This window comes from Panthera uncia (assembly GCF_023721935.1).
Source record: "Panthera uncia isolate 11264 chromosome E2 unlocalized genomic scaffold, Puncia_PCG_1.0 HiC_scaffold_19, whole genome shotgun sequence".
NCBI lineage: Eukaryota > Metazoa > Chordata > Mammalia > Carnivora > Felidae > Panthera > Panthera uncia.
Window position 1 is genome coordinate 15,143,110 of NW_026057588.1, and position 8,739 is coordinate 15,151,848.

The window sequence follows — 8,739 nt, forward strand, 5'->3', positions numbered from 1 at the left end:
TAAAAATACGTTAAGGCAAATAGAAATGAAAACACAGTACTCAAAATCTGTGGAATGCAGCAAAAACTGTTGTAAGAAAAGTTTATATCAACATAGGCCCACCTCAAGAAACAAAAGGAAGGAAAGATTCCAAACTCATTCTATGAAACCAGCATTATACTGATACCTAAACCAGTCAGGAGGGAAAGGGGTGGGGGGAAGGAGGGAAGGAATGAAGTAAGAAAGGAAGGAAGTTAGCAGCAATTATCCCTGATGAGCAAGGATGCTAAAATCCTCAATAAAATACTGGCAAACTGAATTCAAAAATACATTAAAAGAATCATACACCATGATCAAGTAGATGGTTCCATACGTGCAAATCAATGTGATATACCATATTAAGAAAACAAAGGATAAAAATCATGAGATTGTGAACAGATCCAGAAAAAGCATCTGACAAAATTCATTATACATTTATGATAAAAACTCTCAACGAAGTGTTTATTATACAGGGAATGGACATCAACATAATAAAGGCTATATATGACAGACCACAACTAACATATTCAGTGGTGAAAAGCTAAAAGCTTTCCTCTGAGATCAGGAAGAAGACAAGGATGCCCACTCTCACCACTTTTATTCATGATAATATTGGAAATCCTAGCCACAGTAATTAGGCAAGAAAACTAAAAGGCATCTAAATCAGAAAGGAAGAAGTTAAACCATCACTACTTGCAGATGACATTATGCTATATATGGAAAATCCTAAAACTCCACCAAAAAACTAATAAAGGAATTCAGTGAAGTTGCAGGATACAAATGAATATACAAAAACCTAAAAAAAAAAGACGAATATACAAAAATCTGTTGGCTATCTATATGCTATTTATCAGAAAAAAATTAATAGTCTCATTTACAATTGCATGAAAAAGAATAAAGTACCTAGGAATAAATTTATCCAAGGAGATGAAAGACCTGTACTCTGAAAACTGTAAGACACTGATGAAAGAAACTGAAAATGGGGCGCCTGGGTGGCTCAGTCAATTCAACGTCTGACTTTGGCCCAGGTCACGATCTCACGGCTCCTGAGTGTCGAGCTCTGTGCTGACAGTTCAGAGCCTGGAGCCTGCTTCAGATTCTCTGTCTCCCTCTCTCTCTGCCCCTCCCCTGCTCGCACGCTGTCTCCCTCTCTCTCTCAAAAATAAATAAAAAACATTAAAAAAGAAAAAAAAAAAGAAACTGAAGATGACACAAACAAGGGGAAAATACTATGCTTGTGGATTGGAAGAATCTATACCCAAATGTCAATGGTGGTTTGCACAAAACTAGAACAAATGATTCTAACATTTGAGAAGAACCACAAAACACCCCAAAACATCCAAAGCAATCTTGAGAAAGCTGGAGGTATACTGATTTCTAGCTATACCACCAAGCTATAGTAATCAAAATAGAATGATACTGGCACAAAAACAGACATATATATCAGTGGAACAACAGATAGATAGAAATATACCCAGGTTAATATTGTCGATTAATCTATGATACAGGAGGCAAGAATATACAATGGCAAAAAGTCTCTTTTATAAATGATGTGGGGAAAACTGCACCAGTTTTCTTATACCATATACAGAAATAAAATCAAAATGGATTAAAGACTTAAATTTGAGACCTGATACCATAAAATTCCTAGAAGAAAACACAGGCAGTAAACTCTGACACCAGTCTTAGCAATCCCTTTCTGGATCTCCTTAGGCAAGGACAACAAAAATATAAAAATGGACTACATCAAACCAAAAAGCTATTGCATAGCATAGGAAACCATCAATAAAAAGAAAAAGCAACCTACTGAATGGAAGAAGCTATTTGTCAGTAGTATATCCATTAAACAGTTAACATTCAAAATATCTAAAAATCTCATACAACTCAGTATAAAAATAATCCAATTAAAAGAGGGCAGAAAATCTGAATAGGCATTTTCCCAAGGAAGATGACACATGAAAACATGCTCAACATCACTTAACCATCAGGGAAATGCAAATAAAAACCACAATGTGATATTACTTTGTATCTACCTATCAGAATGGCATATATATATATATACACACATACATATGAATGACAAGTGTTGGTAAAGATATGGAGAAAAGGGGGCCCTTATGCACTGTTGGTGGGAATGTAAATTGGTGTAGTCACTATGGGAAATACTGTGTAGGTCCTCTAAAATTTAAAAATAGAACTACCATAAAATCTAGTAGGTAATTACTTGAAGAAAATGAATGTATCAACCCAAAAAGATATTTGTACCCTTACGCTCATCACAGAATTATTTATAATAGCCATAATATGGAAATAACCTAAATGTCTATTGATGGAGGAATGGATAAAGATCATGGTTTGTATACAACAGAATTTTACTTGGCCATAAAAAAAGAACAAAATTGCCAACTGTGACAACATGGACAAACCTAGATGATATGCTAAGAGAGATAAGTCAGACAGAAAAAAATACTGTATTATTTCACTTCTAGGTGAAATATAAAAAAACAAAAAATAGAAATAAACACTCAGATATGGAGAACTGATGGTTAGTGGGCAGAATGTAGTTTGGACAAAATAGTGAAGGGTCTTAAGTACAATCTTTCAGTTATAAAATAAGATGGGATGTAATGTACAGCATAGGGAACATAGTCAATAGTACCGTAAGAATTTTGTATTGTGACAGATAATAACTAGATTACAGGGGTGACCATTTTGTCATGTATATAAATATTGATTCACTATGTTGTACATCTGAAACTAACATTGTATGTCAATTCTTCAATTTAATCAGAAGGGGAAAAAGAATGAAAGTATAAAACTCTTAGAAAACAGAAGTAAATTGGGGCGCCTGGGTGGCTCAGTCGGTTGAGAAGCCGACTTCGGCTCAGGTCATGATCTCACGGTCTGTGAGTTCGAGCCCCGCGTCGGGCTCTGTGCTGACAGCTCAGAGCCTGGAGCCTGTTTCAGATTCTGTGTCTCCCTCTCTCTGACCCTCCCCCGTTCATGCTCTGTGTCTCTCTGTCTCAAAAATAAATAAATGTTAAAAAAAAAAAAATTAAGAAAACAGAAGTAAATCTTATGTTGGATCTGTCCATTGATTTTTAGATCTGACACCAAAAGCAAAAAAAGACAAATTGGAGTTCATAAAAACTACAAACTTTTGTCTATGAAAGGACTTTATCAAAATGAAAACATACAGGAGAAAATGTTTGCAAATCATACATTTGGTTTGTCTTCTGGTTGGCTTTTTATTTGATTTTGATAAAGAACAGGGAAATGAAGCTGAATTAAAAGTATCTACTGAAAATATCTACTTACCCAGATTATTAACTAGAAATTGAAAATTCTTCCCCCTCCATTTTATTGTGATACAGTCAACACAATGCATGTATAAGTTTAAGATATAAAGCATAATGAACTTACCTATGTTGTGAAACAACACTTCTATAGGTAAGAAAAAAAAACTGCAATGAGAACTTTTAGGATCTACGCTCTTAACTTTAAAATATATAGCAGGAGAGCCTGGGTGGCTCTGTTGGTTAACTGTCTGACTTCGGCTCAGGTCCTCATCTCAAGTTCATGAATTTGAGCCCCACATCAGGCTCTGCACTGACAGTGCAGAGCTTGCTTGGGATTCTCTCTCACCCCATCTCTTTCTGCCCCTCTGCCACTCTCTCAGACTTAATAAAACCATATAGCAGTGTTAACCATAGTCTTCATGTACATTACATCCCTAGTACTTATCTTACAACTGGAAGTTTGTATTTTTTGGCCACCTTTATTCAATTCCTCTTTGCCCTGTTCCTCGCCTCTGGTAACCACAAAACTGACCTCCTTTTCTAGGAGTTTTTTTGTTTTTATTTTTTAGATTCCACAGATAAGTGTGATCGTATGGTATTTGTCTTTCTCATTTGACTTCACTTAGCAAAATGCTCTCAAAGTCCATCCATGTTGTCACAAATGGCAGGATTTCCTTCTTTTGGATTTCCTTTCTTATGGCTCAGTATTCCACTGTGCGTATGTGTGCACGCACCACAAATTCATTATCCAGTTCATCCATCCAATCCATACACTTAGCTTGTTCCCTTATCTTGGTATGAACATGGGAGCGCACATACCTCTTCAACATAGGGTTTTTGTTTCCGTTGGATGTATTCCCAGAAATAGAATTGCTGGATTATACAGTTGTTGTTTTTTTAAAGAAACTGCATATTGTTTTGCATAGTGGCTATACCAATTATGATACCACCAACAGTGCACAAGTGTTCCCCTTTCTCCACATCCTTGCCAGCATTTATCTCGTCTTTTTGATGATAGCCATTCTAACAGGAGTGAAGTATTATCTCATTGTGGTTTTGATTTCCATTTCCTTAATTACTAGTGATGTTGAGCATCTTTTCATGTACCTGTTGGGACATTCATGTATCTTCTGCACAAGGGATTCAAATCCTAACAACTCAGCTCGGTTGTAGCTCTGGTCATTTCAATTAAGAAAAAAAAAAAAAAAAAAGCAATCAGCTTTTCACCCTCCCCTTTATCAGAGCCCAGTGCAGAATTAAGTTTCTATTCCTACCCAACAAGGTCTAGCAACAAGGTGTGGTGTTATCACTGTTTCCTCTCCATCCTCCACACCTCTGTTTCAGCTGGGCTGAATGGGGAGGTTGAACTTCTATCCCTACCCACTGAATATGAAGTGGATATCAGTGCTCCACTTTTGCTTGGGTTGAGTCAGTGGGGCTCAGCAGGAACATCCACACCCACCTGTACACTAAAGCTATGCCTAAACTTACCTGCAGACAGGAGGTTAAGTAGGAGCTAGAGTCTCAGAACACAACACACAAAATGTTCAGGATAAAAATGAAAATCATTCATACATCATATCAAGGAATAGGAAAATCTCAAGCTTAATGAGAAGACAATCAAGAGACATCAATACTAAGGTAACTGGAGTTATTTGGCAAGGAATTTAAAGCAACCATCATAAAAGTGCTTCAGGTGAACAAATCATGTACACACTTGAAACAAATGAAAAAAAAGCTCAACAAAGAAAAATATAAAGAACATGAAATAATTTGAAATGAAAATTACAGTAACCAAAAGACTCAATGGATGTGTTCAGGAGTAGAATGGAGAGTACAGAGGAAAGTATCAGTGAACTTGAAGATAGAACAAAATAAATTACCTAATATGAACAACAAGAGGAAAAACATGTTGTCTTACAAGGGAAGGATAAAAAGTGTGAGGCTGGAAAAGCAGTAAAAGAAATAACAGCGGAAAATTCCTCAACTGTGGCAATAAACCTAAGTCTTCAGATTCAAGAAGCTGAGCAAACCCTAAACAGTATAAACCCAAAGAAATTCATGCTGAGATACATGATAATCAAACTTAAGAATACTGAAGACTAGAAACAATTTTTGAAAGCAGTTAGAAATGACACATTCCTCCCATAGAGGAATGGTTCAGATAAGAGATTTGTTACCAGAAAAAAAAAAGGTCAAAGTGAAGTGGTCCCTTTTTCAAGTACTGAAACATCTGTCAACCAGAATTCTCTACCAGCAAAAAAACATCCTTTAGGAATGAAGGTGAAATGAAAACATACTCAAGACAAAGGATAACTAAGATAGTCTTTTTGTTGCCAGGAGACCTATACTAAAAGAGTGGCTGACGGAAATTCTTTCAGCAGAAATGATGAAGGAGTATAGAACATCTGGAATGAGGATAGAACAGAAACAGTAAAGATATGGGTACATTTAATAGAATACCTTTCTCCTGTGGTTTCCTAAATTATGCTAGATGGTTAAAGCAAAAAATGGTTAACACTGTCTCATATAGTTCTTATGGTATATAGGGGAAATACCTGGTACAATTATATAATAATAAAGGGTGAAAATAAAGAATCTTAGTTGAGATAAGGTTTTGAACTGGTTAAATGACAGATTGTGGAAGTTATATATGTATGATGTTAATACCTAGAACTACTAAAAAATCCATAGAGATACACTCAAGAACTCTAAAGTATAATTCTAAAAAAATATGAAGTAACCCACAGTAAGGCATGAAAAGTGACAGAGGAACAAAATAGACGGAACAAAACAACCAAATGGCAGATCAATGTTCATAGCAGATTTTTGTAATAACCCAAAACTGGAAATGCAAATGTCTTTCAAAGGCTCGATGGTTAGAGAAACCATGGTATATTGATACCATGGAAAACTACTTGAGAAATTTTAAAACCAGAAAAATTTTATCTGTAATAACTGGGATTTATCTCAGGGCATCAGGTTGAATAAAAAACACCAATCTCAAAAGGTTATATAGTGTAGGTTCCATTTATAAAACACTCTTGATATTAAACGGTATATTATAGAATATAATAATCTTGAGATTATATATTAGTGCTTGCCAAAGGTAAGGAGTGGGAAGCACGAAGGGGAAAAGGGTTATGGGTGTGACTACAAAGGGACAGAACAAGGAATATTTGTGGTGTCAGAACTTCTGTATGTTGATTGTGGTGGCAGAGAAAAAATTGGAGTGGTAGTTAGGAGATAAAATTATATAGAACTACATTAACACACACAAGTGCATGCAAAACCAGTGAAATCTACTAATGTACAGATTGTGCCACTACGTTAAATTTGATATTGCACTGTAGTTATGTAAGATTTAACATTAGGGAAAATCGGACATAGGGCACACTAGCTAAACAGTACTATAGGGTATTGTTTCTGCAACTTCCTATAAACCTGTATTTCTAAATAAAAACATCTTTTGAAAGTCCCAGTAGAAAACAAATAGACAAAATATATGAATGAGCTATTCACAGAAAAGTTAATTTGAGTTCCACATATATTTGAAAGGTCTGAATATATAACATTTTAGATGTGGTACAAGAAGAGCTTTCACACCCACAGGGCACGTACGTCACACATATAAAATCACCAGCATGCGCATGACCATTTAAGGATTCAGAAACCAAATAAAGCTTTGTTGAGATATGCGAAAATTCCCTCTGGTCTGATACAGGCATCTATCCTTGGCTTGCTTGACATGTCAGAACATTATTCACATTTTACAGTAGGTATGAATGGCCCCTACTCAATCTGAAACCAAGCCAAATATAGGTTTTGGGTTTTTTTCCCCAAGTGGAGAGCCAGTTATTCCAACAATTAACTATTTCTTTAGTTTCTTCACTGCCTTCAGCTAAGGAAGAATTTGTGTTTGAAATAAACAATTTTAAAATTGGCATCAATACACACATACACACACACACACACACACACACACACACACAATGAATCAACATTGTGAGGAGAGGGTAAGCAAAGTGTCATCTTAATTCAGGTTTTGTGTATCAGTAAAGAGAATTTCCTACAAATTTTAGTTTTGACCATAAAGAATCCATTTTTAAGTTGTTTCTATAGGTCGTGTCCCATTTGGTTCTTATTTTAGAGAAATTAGGAAAATAAGGAAAGGCAAAAAAGAATACAAAAATAGCAACATAATCTTGACAACCTAATTTGTTACCACCATTATATTTGCTTTCCTTTTTATTAAAGAAATGTTACAGGTAAATATAACAATTCCATCTGAAACTCTCCCATTTCCTGAAAGGCAACCAATGTCATATGTGGATTTATGACCAATACACAGTACTGTTCTTTGCATTATTTTATTAAACTTATACAAATGTTACATCTTCTCATTGTACATTTTGCTTTTTCCTCTCAATATTATATACTGTGATCTACGTAACTATAGGTCACATTTATACCTTCTAAATATTGTATTCTATCATAGCAATAATTACGTGGTATTAATTTATCATTCTACTGAGAATTTATGTCCAATTTAGTGTAATACAAACCACAATGCAGTGAACAGAGATGTGTATCTCGTGCCTCTGTATGTGTGCCTCTGAGGCCAATACACCAAAAGAGAAATGACAGCTTCATATTTATGTGTTCTTAGAGTAATCCTTTTACTCTAAAATAATAAATCTATTTTACTTTCATCATAGTTTTAGAATTTTGCTTTTTATATTCTGGTCTTCAATCTATCTGGAGTTTATTTTTGTATATGGTATAGAGAGCTATCATTTTTTGTTCATACGAATCTTCCATTTATTGAATAGGCCACTCTTTCTCCAGTGACTTCAGTAGCACTATCATACACAAAATTTCTGTATCTCCTTTCTCCAATCCTTGTATCTGCTAATTTACTTAACAAGAACACATTTAGACACCAGCTTTAAATAAAAGTACGTGATGCTATCTAGTAGACTGTGCCTTCTCTTTTTTCACTGTTGTCTCTGCTATTTGTGGTCCTTCATATTCCTATGTAAAACTTTAAATCAGTTTGCGAAATTCTTAAAATATAATTAGCGAAAACTTTGAGTGGAAATACCTTAGAGATGAGAGAATTTCTGTTTTTAAAAATGTCACCTTTTTCAGACAATGTTATTTTTCTCAAAATTTCAGGTGTTATTTTGTGCCCTTGAAAATGTTTTATAACTTTATATGTATATATGTGTGCCTGGTAATTCACTGTTGTGTTTATCCTTAGACATTTTATATCAACATATTTTTGAATCAAATATTTCTTGTGTAAGAGGTTATTTTTATAGCTTCTCTTTCCCCCCAATCTTCTTCTTACTTAAAATATTTCTTGTGTAAGAGGTTATTTTTATAGCTTCTCTTTCCCCCCAATCTTCTTCTTACTTAA